The following is a 14,994-nucleotide window of genomic DNA, read 5'->3' as shown; positions in this document are numbered from 1 at the left end:
TCTTAGCAGTGTTTCTGACCTGCAGTGTGAGGTAGGCAGGATTAGAGCACTCCCACTGGGAGAGAAGCCACTGAGTTGTCCTCCTCTGGAGCTATTCACCTGTGAGTGTGCTCTGTTATGTCCCCTTTCACCCTTTGTGAGGGCTCACAATGTACACTGTTGTTGGCACTGCTCTCAGTCCCATCTTAACTGAGGGTATGCTAGCAATTGGCTTGGGTCACTATCAGGCATTGTTTTCACCAGGCCACCAGTGCAGATCCACTGAGGTCAGGTCCCAGGACTGCAGTAGTCATGCACCTGGACCCACTGTGGGAGCTATGGAGGCAGCTCAGATTCTGACCTTGCCTAGTCCCTGCATGTATGTGCCCACGAAGCTCACAGCTGCTAAAGCCAGACCTGTTCCAGATGTAGGAAAAATTGTTGTCCTTTTGGATGTTTTGCAGTTGCTTAATTTAAGAAGTTGTCGGGGAGGTGTAACTCTGTGGTTCGCACAGTTGAAATGAGAGGTTTCAGCTCTTCTTCCTTAGTCATGTGGCCCCTGGGGCTCAGCTGATCATCACCCTGACTTCTTTCCTTCTGAAAAGCTGTGAAGCAGTTCAGAAAAAAAATATGTCAAGCTATCCTAGCCACATTTTCTTATTCAAATATGAGAAAGATATGTTTAAACTTAAAATATTTTTCAATTATAAAATAGTTTGTGTTTGTTATAAAAATCCAAAGAACACAGAAAGGTAATCAGAATAAAATTGTAAAAATCACTCAAAATCCTACCACATTTTGGTGAGTCTTCTAAAATCTCTTTATGTGTATTGAATGTACACAGAAATATGCAATACAGATCTATCTTTTCTGTAAGTGGTATACTATTCATATATGATTTTGTATTTTTTAATCCATATCCTGTTTTGATTAACAGAGAAACTCATGCCTTCCTGGAGTGCTACTAGAAATTTCACAATAAATTAAATAACATTCCCAGAATGAATTTTAGACAGTGGTAATTGAAGAAGGGGGAAACTTTTTAGTTTAACCTTAAAATTTATATTTATTTCTTTAATCATCAGGTTGACATTTGCTTACTTTCCATAAAGCATAAAATAAATTAGAGAATAGAGAAACAATAGAAAGACAAACAACAAAACTAAGTGTTGAGTTTTTGGAAAGATAAACAAAATCGGTAAACCCTTAGACTAAGATGAAAAGAGAAGACCCAAATAAATAAAATTAGAAATGAAAGAGGAGATATTATAAAGATGCCTCAGAAAAAATCGATCTAAAGTGATTATTATGAACAGTTATACACCAACAAGTTGAATAACCTAGAAGAAATGAGTAAACTCTTAGAAACATACAATCCAACAAAATTGAATCAAAAAAGAATAGAAAGCCTGAACAGACCAAAAACAAATGAGATTGAAGCAGTAATCAAAAACCTCCCAACAAAGGAAAGTCTAAGGCTAGATGGCTTCATAGGTGAATTCTTCCAAACATTCAGAGAAGAATCAATACAAGTACTTCTTAAACTCTTTTAAAAAATAGAAGAGAAAACACTTCTGAACTCATTTTATGAAGCCAGAATCACTGTGATATCAAAGCCAGACAAAGACATCACAAGAAAAGAAACCACAGGTCTGTCTCCTGATGAACACAGTTGCACAAATCCTCAATAAATTACTAGCAAACTGAATTTAATAGTACATCAAGAGATTGTACACCATGACCGAGTGAGATATATCCCTGGGATGCGAGGATGTAGATCAATTTGGAAAGTACTGTCATCTTAACAATTTTGTGTTTTGATCCATGACCATGGGCTGTATTTCCAATTATTTAGATCTTTCAACATTGTTTTATAGTTTTAAGTGCACATCTTATCCTTATTTTGTTGAAGTTGTTCCTAAGCATTTTATTCTTCTGATGCTATGGATAATGGAATTTTTTTCTTAATTTCATTTTTGGACCATTCATTGTTAACATATTAAAATAAAATTGATTTTTAGATATTGATCTTTTACAGTCTTGCTGTACTCGTTTATTCAGGGTTTTTTTTTTAAGTAAGAAATATGGACTTTCCTGGTGGCTCAGTGGTTAAGAATCTGCCTGCCAATGCAGGGTACATGGGTTCGAGCCCTAGTCTGGGAAGATCCCACATGCCATGGAGCAACTAAGCCCATGCACCAAAATTACTGAGCCTGCACTCTAGAGCCCACAAGCCACAACTCCTGAAGCTCACGTGCCAAAAATACTGAAGCCTGTGTGCATAGAGCCTGTGCTCCGCAACAAGAGAAGCCACTGCAATGAGAAGCCCACGCACCACAATGAAGAGTAGCCCCTGCTCGCAACAACTGTAAAAAGCCTGCATGCATCAACAAAGACCCAATGCAGCCAAAAATAAATAAATAAATTTATTTTTTTTTAAATGAATTTATTTAGAGATACACATTCCATAGACAGAATGTGGTATGTTGCAGAAGGCAAGAATGGTTTTTGGAGAAACACTCCACAGACAGAGTGTGGGCCACCTCAGAAGGTGAGAGGCCCTGAAATATGGGGTGGTTAGTTCTTATGGGCTGGGTAATTTCATAAGCTAATGAACACACATTTGTTATGATTTATATATATATATATATATATATATCACCATGCATATACCAATATATAATATCATTTATCTGTAGAAGAGATAGCTTACTTCTTCCTTTCCAATGTAGATAACTTTTAGTTGATTTTCTAGCCTAGTTATCTTGGCTAGTGTTGACTATAAGTGGTAAAAGTGGGCATCCTTATCTTCTTCCTAATCTTATAGGGAAAACGTTCAGACTTTCACCATGAATCATGATATTAATTATAGGTTTTTCACAAATGCTCTTTATCAGATTAAGTAAGTTTCCTTCTATAATAATTGTGGAAAGTTTTTATCATGAAAGAGTGTTGGACTTTTTCATATGTTTTTGCTGTGTCTATTGACATGATCTTATGGGTTTTGATAATTTTGTATTGGTATGATGTATAAAAATTATTTTTTTATATTTTTAAACTTAAGAAATCTTTATTGAAGTATAATCGATATAAAGTTGATCCTTGAACAATACAGGTTTGAACTGCAAATATCCACTTATAAGTGATTTTTTAAAAATATATATATTAGATTTTTTTTGAGATTTGTGACAATTTGAAAAAACTAGCAGATGAATGGCATAGCTTAGAAATATTTTTAAAAATAAGAAAAAGGTATTTTCAATGCATAAAATATGTGTAGATACTAGTCTATTTTATCATTTACTACCATAAAATATATGAAATATATTATAAAAAGTAAAAATTTTTCAAAAGTTACACAAACACAGACTCTACACGGCACCATTCACAGTCAAAAGAAATGTAAACAAATGTAAAGATGCAGTGCTAAATCATTCCTGCATAAAAGTAACTGTAATACATACAGTACTATGATAATTTTGTAGCCACTTTCTGTTGCTATTGTGATCAGCTCAAGTCTTGCGAGTATCTGCTTAAAACTCCGTGTGATTATAATGATCTTTGCATGAGTAGTTCATCACTCCAGTAAATTGTGTAGCACAGTAAAAAGAGACTTCTTACAGTTCTCCCATATTTTTCGTTGTGTTTAGTACAATACTGTGAACATAAATAACACTGTGGAACCCATACAAAGTACCACTGGTGTTGATGGAAGTGTTCCCAAGGAACAAAATCACATTACAAGAAAAAGTTGTATTGCTTGATATGTACCATAGGTTGAGGTCTGAAGTTTTGGTTACTCACCATTTCAAGATAAATTAACCCAATGTAAGGATGATTGTAAAAAAAAGAAAAGGAAATTCATGAAGCTATCATTGCAGCTTCACCACCAGGCAGGAAAACCTTGCATTTTTTTTTTGCAAAATACATGTTTTTACTACTGTTGATTGTGCAGTCACTATGTGGTGCAGAATTGCTATAAGAAAGCATACCTATAGATTAATATAATTTGAGAAAAAGTGAAGTCATTACATGACAGCTTAAAGAAAAATGAAGTTGAAGGATCTAAAGCTGGAGAATTTAATGCCAGCAAAGGATGTTTTGATAATTTTAGAAAGAGATTGGCTTAAAAAATGTCAGGATAACAAGAGAAGCAGCTTTTGCTGACCAATAGGCAGCAGATGAGTCCCCAGATGCCATTAAGAAAATCATGTGTATACATATAGGTGATTCACTTTGTTATACAGCAGAAACTAGCACAACATTGTAAAGCAATTATACTGCAACAAATATATTACAAACAAAAAAGAAGAAAATTATTGAGAATAAAGGATATCCTCATGAACATGTTATCATCGCAGATGAAAGTGCCCTACTCTGCAAAAAAGTGCCACAAAGGATGTTTATTAGTAAGGAAGAGAAGTGAGCACCAGGATTTAAGGCAGGAAGAGATAGGCTAGTGCTACTCTTGTGTGCAAATGCAGTTGGGTTTATAATCAGAACTGCCCTTATCTATAAAGCTCTAACCTGTGAGCCTTGAAAGGAAAAGATAAACACCAGCTGCCAGTCTTTTGGTTGTACAAGAAGACCTGGACAATGAGAACACTTATTCTGGATTGGGTTCATCAATGCTTTGTCCCTGAAGTCAGGAAGTACTTTGCCAGTAAGGGACTGCCTTTTAAAGTTCTTTTGATATTGGACAATGTCCCTGGTCATCCGTAACCCCATGAGTTCAACACTGAAGCTGTCAATGTGGTCTACTTGCTCTCAAACACAAAGGGTCTAATTCAGCCTCTAGATCAAGGGGTCATAAGGACATTTAAGGCTCAGTACTGTATGAAAAGAATTGTCAACGTTGTGGAAGAGAACCCCAACAGAGAGAACGTCGTGAAGGTCTGGAAGGATTACACCATTGAAGGTGCCAACGTTGTTATAGAAAAAAACATGAAAGTCATCAAACCTGAAACAATAAATTCCTGCTGGAGAAATCTGTGTCCAGATGTTGTGCATGACTTCATAGGATTTTCAACAGAGCCAATCAAGGAAATCATGAAGGAGATTGTGGATATGGCAAAAAAAAAAAAAAAAAGTGGTGGTTGAAGGGTTCAAAATATGGATCTTGGAGAAATTCAAACGCTAATCGACACCACACCAGAGGAATTAACAGAAGACTACTTAATGGAGATGAGTGCTTTTGAACCAGTGCCAGATGGTGAGGAAGAAGACGTAGAAGAAGCAGCACCATAAAATGGATTGACGTTGTACAATTTGACAGAAGGGTTCTGATTATTCAAGACTGCTTTTGACTTTTACGACATGCACCCTTCTATTATATGGACACTGAAACTAAAGCAAATGGTGGAAAAAGGATTGGCATTGTATAGAAACATTTTTAGATAAATGAAAAAGCAAACTAGGCAGAAATTACATGTACTTCTGTAAATTTACACCAAGTGTGTCTGCTTCTCCTGCCGCCTCTGCTGCTTCCTCCACTTCTTCTCCTGCTGCACCTGAGGCAGCATGACCAACCCTTCTTTCTCCTACTCCTCTTCCTCCTTCTCCTGCTCCTCAGCCTACTGAATGTGAAGACAATGAGGATAGACCTTTCTGATGATCCACTTCCAATTAATGTATAATAAATAATCATCGTGCTGTACAGTTAATAATCTTGTCTGTTGTGTATGTGTGTATCTTCATGTATGAGATATTTTTGTGTCATCATCATCACCTAAGTATTCATCATATAGAACATCATATGCAAAGCTTGTATTGAAATGGCTAGCCTATCTTTACATCGGTATAAGGTAAGTTATATTTAATATAAAATTAATCTGTTCATTCTTTTACTGTTTCATAAGCTTGCTTTCAATGAATTACATAACCATACCCTATGCCTCTCTCTCTTCTAACTGGAGAAACTGCATATCAGCCTATCATCACAGGTAAGTGTTTTTTTTTTTTAATATACAAATGTTTCCAATACTGTATTATGAATTTGACTGTAATACTGTATGTCATAAAATTTTTATAATGATTCATTTATTAGTGTACAGGCTAGGCTACTGTGAAACAATTATATCAATTACACTAGGTTACCATAAAGCAATCCTATTGCTGCTTCTTTGTTATCCGTGCATGAATCATTATATCTGTAAATAAATATGAATTTCTTTTTCACATTAACTTTTCATTTTTGATGTCTAATGTTAGTAATATGTATAACATTTACAATGTTTTGTATCATATAAGACAATATTGATCTGAGTGCTGACAGATGATTCATCTTGCAAACAGATGATGTAAACATACAGTACTGATAAAGTACAGTACTGTAAACACATTTTCTCTTCCCTGTGATTATCTTTAAAGTTTCTTTTTTGTAGATTACTTTATTGTAAGAATACAGTATATAACACATATAACACACAAAATATGTGTTAATCAATATTTTATTTTTTTCAGTAAACCTTCTAGTCAACAGTAGGCTATTAAGAGTTAAGTTTGGAGGCAGTGAAAAATTACACTTTGGTTTTTGACTGTGCAGGGGGTAGGTGTCCCAAATCCCCACGTTGTTTAAGGGTCAGCTGTACAATAAACTGTACATATTTATAGTGTGTAAATAAATTCATAATGTTTAAATAAATTCATATAGTGTTTGATAAATTTATTTTCTGCTTTATTGAGTTATAACTGATATATAATAGAGTGTAACTTTAAAGTGTAAAAGGTGTTAATTGTATTCATTTGTATATTGCAACATGACTAAAACCATGGTGTTAGCTAACACTTCCATCATATCACATAATTATAATTTTATTGTTTTGTAGTGAGAATATTTAGGACTTACTTTTTGGCAACTTTCAAGTATTTAATACAGTATTGTAAACTATAATTAACATGCTGTACATTAGAACCCTAGAACTTATTCATCTTATAACTGGAAGTTTGTACTCTTTGACCAACATCTTTCCCATGTTCCTCATACCCCATGCCCTGAAAATACCACTCTAGTCTCTGTTTCTATGAGTTGGAGTATTTTAGATTCCACATGTAAGTGATATCATACAGTATTTCTCTTTCTTTTTCTGACTTACTTTACTTAGTATAATTTCTAGGTCCATCCATGTTGTTGCAAATGGCAGAATTTTCTTTTTTCTCGTGGATAACTAATATTCCATTGTATATACATGTACCACATCTGCTTTATGCATTCATCCATTTACAGACACACAAGATGCTTCCATATTTTGGCTATTGTGAATATGTTGTAATGAACATGTGAGTATATACATTTCTTCAAAATCCTGTTTTTATTTCCTTTGGATATATATCCAGTGTGAGAGATTACTGGATCATATGATAGTTCTATTTTTAATTTCTTGAGGAAACTCTATACTGTTTCCCATAGTGACTGTACTTATTTTTATTCCCACCAATATTGCACATGTTCCCTTTTTTAATATATTTAAAAATCTTTTTATTTGCAATGCTGTGTTAGTTTCAGCTGTACAGAAAAATGGTTCTGATACACACACACACACACACACACACACATATATATATATATTTTTTCAGATTCTTTTCCATTATAGGTTATTACAAGATATTGAGTATAGTTCCCTGTGTTATACAGTGGATCTTTATTGTTTACCTATTTTATACATAGTAGTGTGTATATTTTAATCCTAAACTCCTAATTTATCCCTCCCTATTTTTGGTAACTGTAAGTTTGTTTTCTATGCCTGTGTTCTATTTCTGTTCTTTAAGTAATTTCATTTGTATCATTTTATTAGATTCCACATATAACTAATATCATATATTTGTCTTTCTGTCTGGCGTACTTCACTTAGTATGATAATCTCTAGGTCCACACATGTTGCTGCAAATGGCATTATTTTATTCTTTTTAATGGCTCAGTAATATTTCATTGTATTATATATATATATATATATATATATATATATATATACACACACCACATCTTCTTAATCCATTCATCTGTTGATGAACACTTAGATTCTGTCAATATCTTGGCTAATGTAAATAATGCTGCTATGAACACTGGGGTGTAATTATCTTTTTGAATTGTTGTTTTCATTTTCTTCAGGTGTATACCCAGGAGTGAAATTGCTGGATCATAGGTAGTTCTATTTTTAGCTTTTAAAGGAAACTCCATGTTGTTTTCCATAGTGGCTGCACATATTTACATTCCCACAAAGAGTGTACTTGTACTAGGGTTCCATTTTACCCACATCCTAACCAAGACTTGTTATTTGTAGAATTTTTTGATAGCTATTATGACAGGTGTTAGGTGATATCTCATTGTTGTTTTGATTTGCATCTCTCTGATGATTAATGTTATTGAGCATTTTTTCATGTGCCTGTGGACCATTTGTATATCTGCTTTTGAAAAATGTCTATTCAGGTCTTTGCCATTTCTTAATCGGTTTTTTTTTTATTGAGTTGTATGAGATGTTTCTATAATTTGGGTATTAACCCCTTATTGATAATATTGTTTGCAAATATTCTCTCCCATTCAGCAGATTGTCTTTTCATTTTGTCAATGGTTTCCATTGTTGTGCAAAAGTTTAATTAGGTCCCATTTATTTATTTTTGCTTTTGTTTCCTTTGCCTGAGGAGACACACACACACAGTGCTATGATTTATGTTATAGAGTGTTCTACCTATGCTTTCTTCTAGGAGTTTTATGATTTCCGGTGTTACATTTAGGCCTTTAATCCAATTTGAGTTTTTGTATATGGAGTGGGAAAATGATCTAATTTAATTCTTTTACATGTAGTTTTCCAGTAGTTCCAGTGCCACTTACTGAAGAGAATATTTTTCTCCATTGTATATTCGTGCATCCTTTGTTGTAGATTAACTGACCATATATGCATGGGTTTATTTCTGGGATCTCTGTATTCTGTTCCATTTCTCTTTGATTCTTTTTTTTTCCAGTACCATGCTGCTTTGATTACTTTACCTTTGTGGTATAGTCTTAAGTCTGGGAGCATAATACCTCCAGCTTTTTTCCTTTTTTATCAAGAATACTTTGGATCTTTGGGGTATTTTGTGTTTCATTGTAAATTTTAGGATTATGTGTTCTTGTTCTGTGAAAAATGTCATGGGTAGTTTGATAGGAATTACATTAAATCTGTAGAATTCTTTGAGTAGTATGGCCATTTTAACAATATTAATTCTTCTAATCCAAGATCACGGGATATCCTTCCATTTCTTTGTATCATCTATAATTTCCTTAATCAATGTTTTATTCTTTTCAGAGCATAGGTCTTTCACTTTCTTGATTTTTTTCGTAGGTGTTTCATCCCCTTTGATGCAATTTTAAGTGGGATTGTTTTCCTTTTTCTCTTTCTGATTGTTCATTATTAATGTATATAAAAGCAACAGGTTTCTCTATGTAAATCTTGTATCCTGAAACTTCACTGAACTCATGTTTTAGTTCTAATACTTATTTTGTGTAGAATTTAGGGTTTCTATATATAATATCATGTCATCTGCAAATAATGAGTTTTACTTCTTCCCTTCCAATTTTGATCCTTTTATTTCTTTTTCTTGTCTGATTGCTGTGGCTAGGACTCCCAATACTATGTTAAATAGAAGTAGTAATAGTGGGCATCCTTATCTTTTTCATGATTTTAGAGGAAAAGCTTGTAGCTTTTCTGTGTTGAGTATGATGTTAGCTGTGGATTTGTCATAAAATTCCTTTATTATGTTGAGATATGTTCCCTCTATACCAAATTTTATGAGAGTTTTTTAAAATTATGAATGCATGTTGAATTTTGTCATATGCTTTTGCTGTATCTATTAAAATCATCATGAAATTTTTATCCTTCCTCTTGTTAATATGGTACATCACATTGATTGATTTGTATTTAGATGTTGAATCGTCCTTGCATCCCTGGAATAAATCCCATTTAATCATGGTGCATAATCTTTTTTTTTATATATTGTTGAATTCAATTTCCTAATATTTTGTTGAGGTTTTTTTGTATCTATATTCATCAAGGATATAGGTCTGTAATTTTCTTTTTTTTGTAGTGTCTTTGTCTGGTTTTGGTATGAGGGTAATAGTGACCTTGTAGAATGAATTTATCAGTCTCCCTTCCTCTTAATTTTTTTGGAATAGTTTGAGTAGAATAGGTATTAACTCTTCTTTATATGTTTGGTAGAATTCCCCCATAATGCTATCTGGTACTGGACTTTTCTTTGCTGGGAGTTTTTGTTTGTTTTTGTTTTGTTTTGTTTTGGTTTTGGTTTTGTTTTACAGATTCATTTTGACTACTAGCAATCAGTCTGGTCAGATTGTCTATTTCTCCCTGATTCAGTCTTGGAAGAATGTATATATCTAGAAACTTATCCATTTTTTTCTATGTTGTCTGATTGTTTGGCATAGTATTTTCTTATGACTTTTTATATCTCTGTGATATTGTAGTAATTTATCTTCTTTCATTTCTTGTTTTATTTGGATTCTCTGCCTTTTCTTCTTGTTGAGCCTAGCTAAAACTTTGTCAATTTTATTTATCTTCTCAAAAAAAAAAAAAACCTCTTGGTTTCATTGACCTTTTCTATTGTTTTTTTGTCCCTATTTTATTTCCTCTCTGATTTTTAATATTTTCTTCCTTCTGCTGAACTTGGGCTTTGTTGTTCTTCTTTTTCTAATGCCTTTAGATGGTAGGTTAGGTTTCTTATTTGAGATTTTTCTTGTAATTGGGGTAGGCCTGTATCACTATAAACTTCTCAGAGTTTCTTCTGCTACATACCATAGATTTTATAAAGTAGTGATTCCATTTTGATATGTCTCAAAGTATTTAATGAGTTCCTCTTTGATTTCTTCATTGAGCCATTTTTTTAGTAGCATGTTATTTATTCTACACGTATAAGTATTTTGCCCATTTTTCTTCTTGTTATTAGTTTCTGGTTTCATACCATTCTGGTGGGAAAAAATGGTTGATATAATTTCTATCCTCTTCAATTTGTTGAGACATATTTTGTGGCCTAACATGAGATCTATCCTGGAGAACATTCCATGTGCACTTGAGAAGAATTTGTATTCTGCTGATTTTGAATGGAATGTCCTGTGTTTATCTGTGAAGTCCAATGGTCTAATGTGCCATTTAAGATTAATGCTTCCTTATTGATGTTCTGTCTGGATGATCTGTTCATTGATGTAAGTGGGGTGTTAGAACCTCACATTAATATTGTATTGTTGTCAATTTTTCCCTTTATGACTGTTAATACTTGATTTGTATTTTTAGATGCCCCCATATTAGGTTCATGTATGTTATAGAATGTAATATCCTCTTCTATTATTAATCCTTTTATCACTATATAATGGCCCTTTTTGTCCTTTATTACAGACTTTGCTTTAGAGACTATTTTGTCTGACAATGAGGATTCTTATTCCAGCTTTTTGTCATTTCTTTGTATGAAATATATTTTTCCATCCTTTCACTGTCAGTCTCTGTGTGTCTTTAGGTCTGAAATGAGTCTCTCATAGCAGCATATAGATGAGTCTTGTTTTCTTTTATTCAATCAGCTATCCTCTCTCTTTTGATTGGTGCATTTCATCTATTGACATTTAAAGTGATTATTTATAGGTATGTACTTTTTACCACTTTGTCACTTGTTTCTCTTTGTTTTTGTAGTTCTTTTCTGTTCTTTCCTTCTTTTGTTCTTCCTTTGTGGTTTGTTGTTTTTTTTTAATGTTATGCTTGTGTTCTTTTCTCTCTAATTTTTGTGTATCTATTGTAGGCTTTTGATTTGTGGTTACCAAGGGGTTCATGTATGTTGATCTATAAGTATATCTACTCGTTTTAAACTGATAGTTTTTTAGTTAAAACATATTCTAAAGGATCTATATTTTTAAACTCCCCCTCACATGTTTTATGTTTTTGATGCTATATTTTACGTCTTCACCATTTATTGTATTTATGGTTGATTTTACATTTTTTTTGTCTTTTAATCTCCCTACTTACATTTTTAAATTGTTGATTCACAGTCTTTACTATGTATTTGCCCTTATTGGGGGAATTTTTCCTTTCCTATAGACTAATACTTCTTGTTTTAGCTTTTTCTTTTGCACTTAAAGAAGAAACTTTAACACTTCTATTAGGGTTGGTTTAATATTGATGAACTCTTTTAGTATTTGTCTGAGAAGTTCTTTTTCTCTCTTTCAGTTCTCATTGATAATCTTGCTGGTCAGAGTATCTTTGGTTGTAGGTTTTTCACTTTCAGCACTTTAAATATATTATGCCACTCCCTTCTGGTCTGCACAGTTTATGCTGTAAAATCCAGTGATAGCCACATGGAAGTTACCTTGTATGTGACTGTTTTTCTCTTGCTGACTTTAGAACTCTCTCTTAAACTTTTGCATTTTAATTATGATTGCCTTGCTGTGAGTCTCTTTGTTTCATCTTGTTTGGGATTCTCTGTTCTTCCTTTACCTAGATATGTTTCCTTTTTCAAAATGTTTTCAGTCATAATTTCGTCAAATGCATTTTTGACCCTTTATCTCTCTTTTTCTTCTAGGACCCCTATAATGTGAACGTTAGTACCCTGATGTTCCCAAAGGTACCGTAAATTGTTCTCACTTTAAATTTTTTTTCTTCTTTTTTTTCTATTCTGATTCGGTGATTTCCTTTGTTCTATCTTATGCAGTCTTCTGTATCACCTAGTCTGTTGTACTTTCCTTCTAGTGTGTTTTTTATTTCAGTTATTGTACTCTTCAGTTCTGAATGGATCTTTTTTTATATTTTCTAGTTGCTTGTGAAAATTCTCACTGTGTTCATTTATGCTTCTACCCAGTTCAGTTAACATTATTATTACTAAATCTTTGAACTCTTTACCTAGTAAATTATTTTCTTTTAACATCTTTATTGGGGTATAATTGCTTTACAATGGTGTGTTAGTTTCTGCTTTATAACAAAGTGAATCAGTTATACATATACATATGTTCCCATATCTCTTCCCTCTTCCATCTCACTCCCTCCCACCATCCCTATCCCACCCCTCCAGGCGGTCACAAAGCACCAAGCTGATATCCCTGTGCTATGAGGCTGCTTCCCACTACCTATCCACCCTACGTTTATTAGTGTATATATGTCCATGCCTCTCTCTCACTTTGTAACAGCTCACCCTTACCCCTCCCCATATGGTCAAGTCCATTCTCCAGTAGGTCTGTGTCTTTATTCCTGTCTTACCCCTAGGTTCTTCATGACATTTTTTTTCTTAACTTCCATATATATGTGTTAGCATACGGTATTTTTCTTTATCATTCTGACTTACTTCACTCTGTATGACAGACTCTAGGTCTATCCACCTCATTACAAATAGCTAAATTTTGTTTCTTTTTATGACTGAGTAATATTCCATTGTATACATGTGCCACATCTTCTTTGTCCATTCATCCAATGATGGGCATTTAGGTTGTTTCCGCCTCCAGGCTATTGTAAATAGAGCTGCAATGAACAGTTTGGTACATGACTTTTTTTGAATTTTGGTTTTCTCAGGGTATATGCCCAGTAGTGGGATTGCTGGGTCATATGGTAGTTCTATTTGTAGTTTTTTAAGGAACCTCCATACTGTTCTCCATAGTGGCTGTACCAATTAACTTTCCCACCAGCAGTGCAAAAGTGTTCCCTTTTTGCCACACCCTCTCTAGCATTTATTGTTTCTAGATTTTTTCATGGCCATTCTGACTGGTGTGAGATGATATCTCATTGTAGTTTTGATTTGCATTTCTCTAATGATTAATGATGTTGAGCATTCTTTCATGTGTTTGTTGGCAGTCTGTATATCTTCTTTGGAGAAATGTCTGTTTAGGTCTTCTGCCCATTTTTGGATTGGGTTGTTTGATTTTTTGTTATTGAGCTGCATGAGCTGCTTGTAAATTTTAGAAATTAATCCTTTGTCAGTTGCTTCATTTGCAAATATTTTCTCCCATTCTGAGGGTTGTCTTTTGGTCTTGTTTATGGTTTCCTTTGCTGTGCAAATGTTTTGAAGTTTCATTAGGTCCCACTTGTTTATTTTTGATGTTATTTCCATTTATCTAGGAGGTAGGTCAAAAAGGATCTTGCTGTGATTTATGTCATAGAGTGTTCTGTCTATGTTTTCCTCTAAGAGTTTGATAGTTTCTGGCCTTACATTTAGGTCTTTAATCCATTTTGAGCTTATTTTTGTGTACGGTGTTAGGGAGTGATCTAATCTCATACTTTTACATGTACCTGTCCAGTTTTCCCAGCACCAGTTATTGAAGAGGTTGTCCTTTCTCCACTGTACATTCCTGCCTCCTTTATCAAAGATAAGGTGACCATATGTGCGGGGGTTTATCTCTGAGCTTTCTAGCCTGTTCCATTGATCTATCTTTCTGTTTTTGTGCCAGTACCATACTGGCTTGATTACTGTAGCTTTACAGTATAGTTGGAAGACAGGAAGCCTGATTCCTCCAACTCCTTTTTTCATTCTCAAGATTGCTTTGGCTATTCGGGGTCTTTTGTGTTTCCATACAAATTAGGAAATTTTTTGTTCTAGTTCTGTGAAAAATACCAATGGTAGTTTGATAGGGATTGCATTGAATCTATAGATTTCTTTGGGTAGTGGAGTCATTTTCACAATGTTGATTCTTCCAATCCAAGAACATGGTATATCTCTCCATCTATTTGTAACATCTTTAATTTCTTTCATCAGTGTCTTATAATTTTCTGCATACAGGTGTTGACTCCTTAGTTAGGTTTATTCCTAGATATTTTATTCTTTTTGTTGCAATGGTAAATGGGAGTGTTTTCTTAAATTCACTTTCAGATTTTTCATCATTAGTGTATAGGAATGCAAGAGATTTCTGTGCATTAATTTTATATCCTGCTACTTTACCAAATTCATTGATAGGCTCTAGTAGATTTCTGGTAGCATCTTTAGGATTCTCTAGGTATAGTATCATGTCATCTGCAAACAGTGACAGCTTTACTTCTTCTTTCCCGATTTGGATTCCTTTTATTT

The sequence above is a fragment of the Globicephala melas genome, chromosome X, assembly GCF_963455315.2.
Source record: "Globicephala melas chromosome X, mGloMel1.2, whole genome shotgun sequence".
NCBI lineage: Eukaryota > Metazoa > Chordata > Mammalia > Artiodactyla > Delphinidae > Globicephala > Globicephala melas.
The sequence above is the reverse complement of the archived record's forward strand: the minus strand, read 5'-3'. Positions refer to the sequence as shown.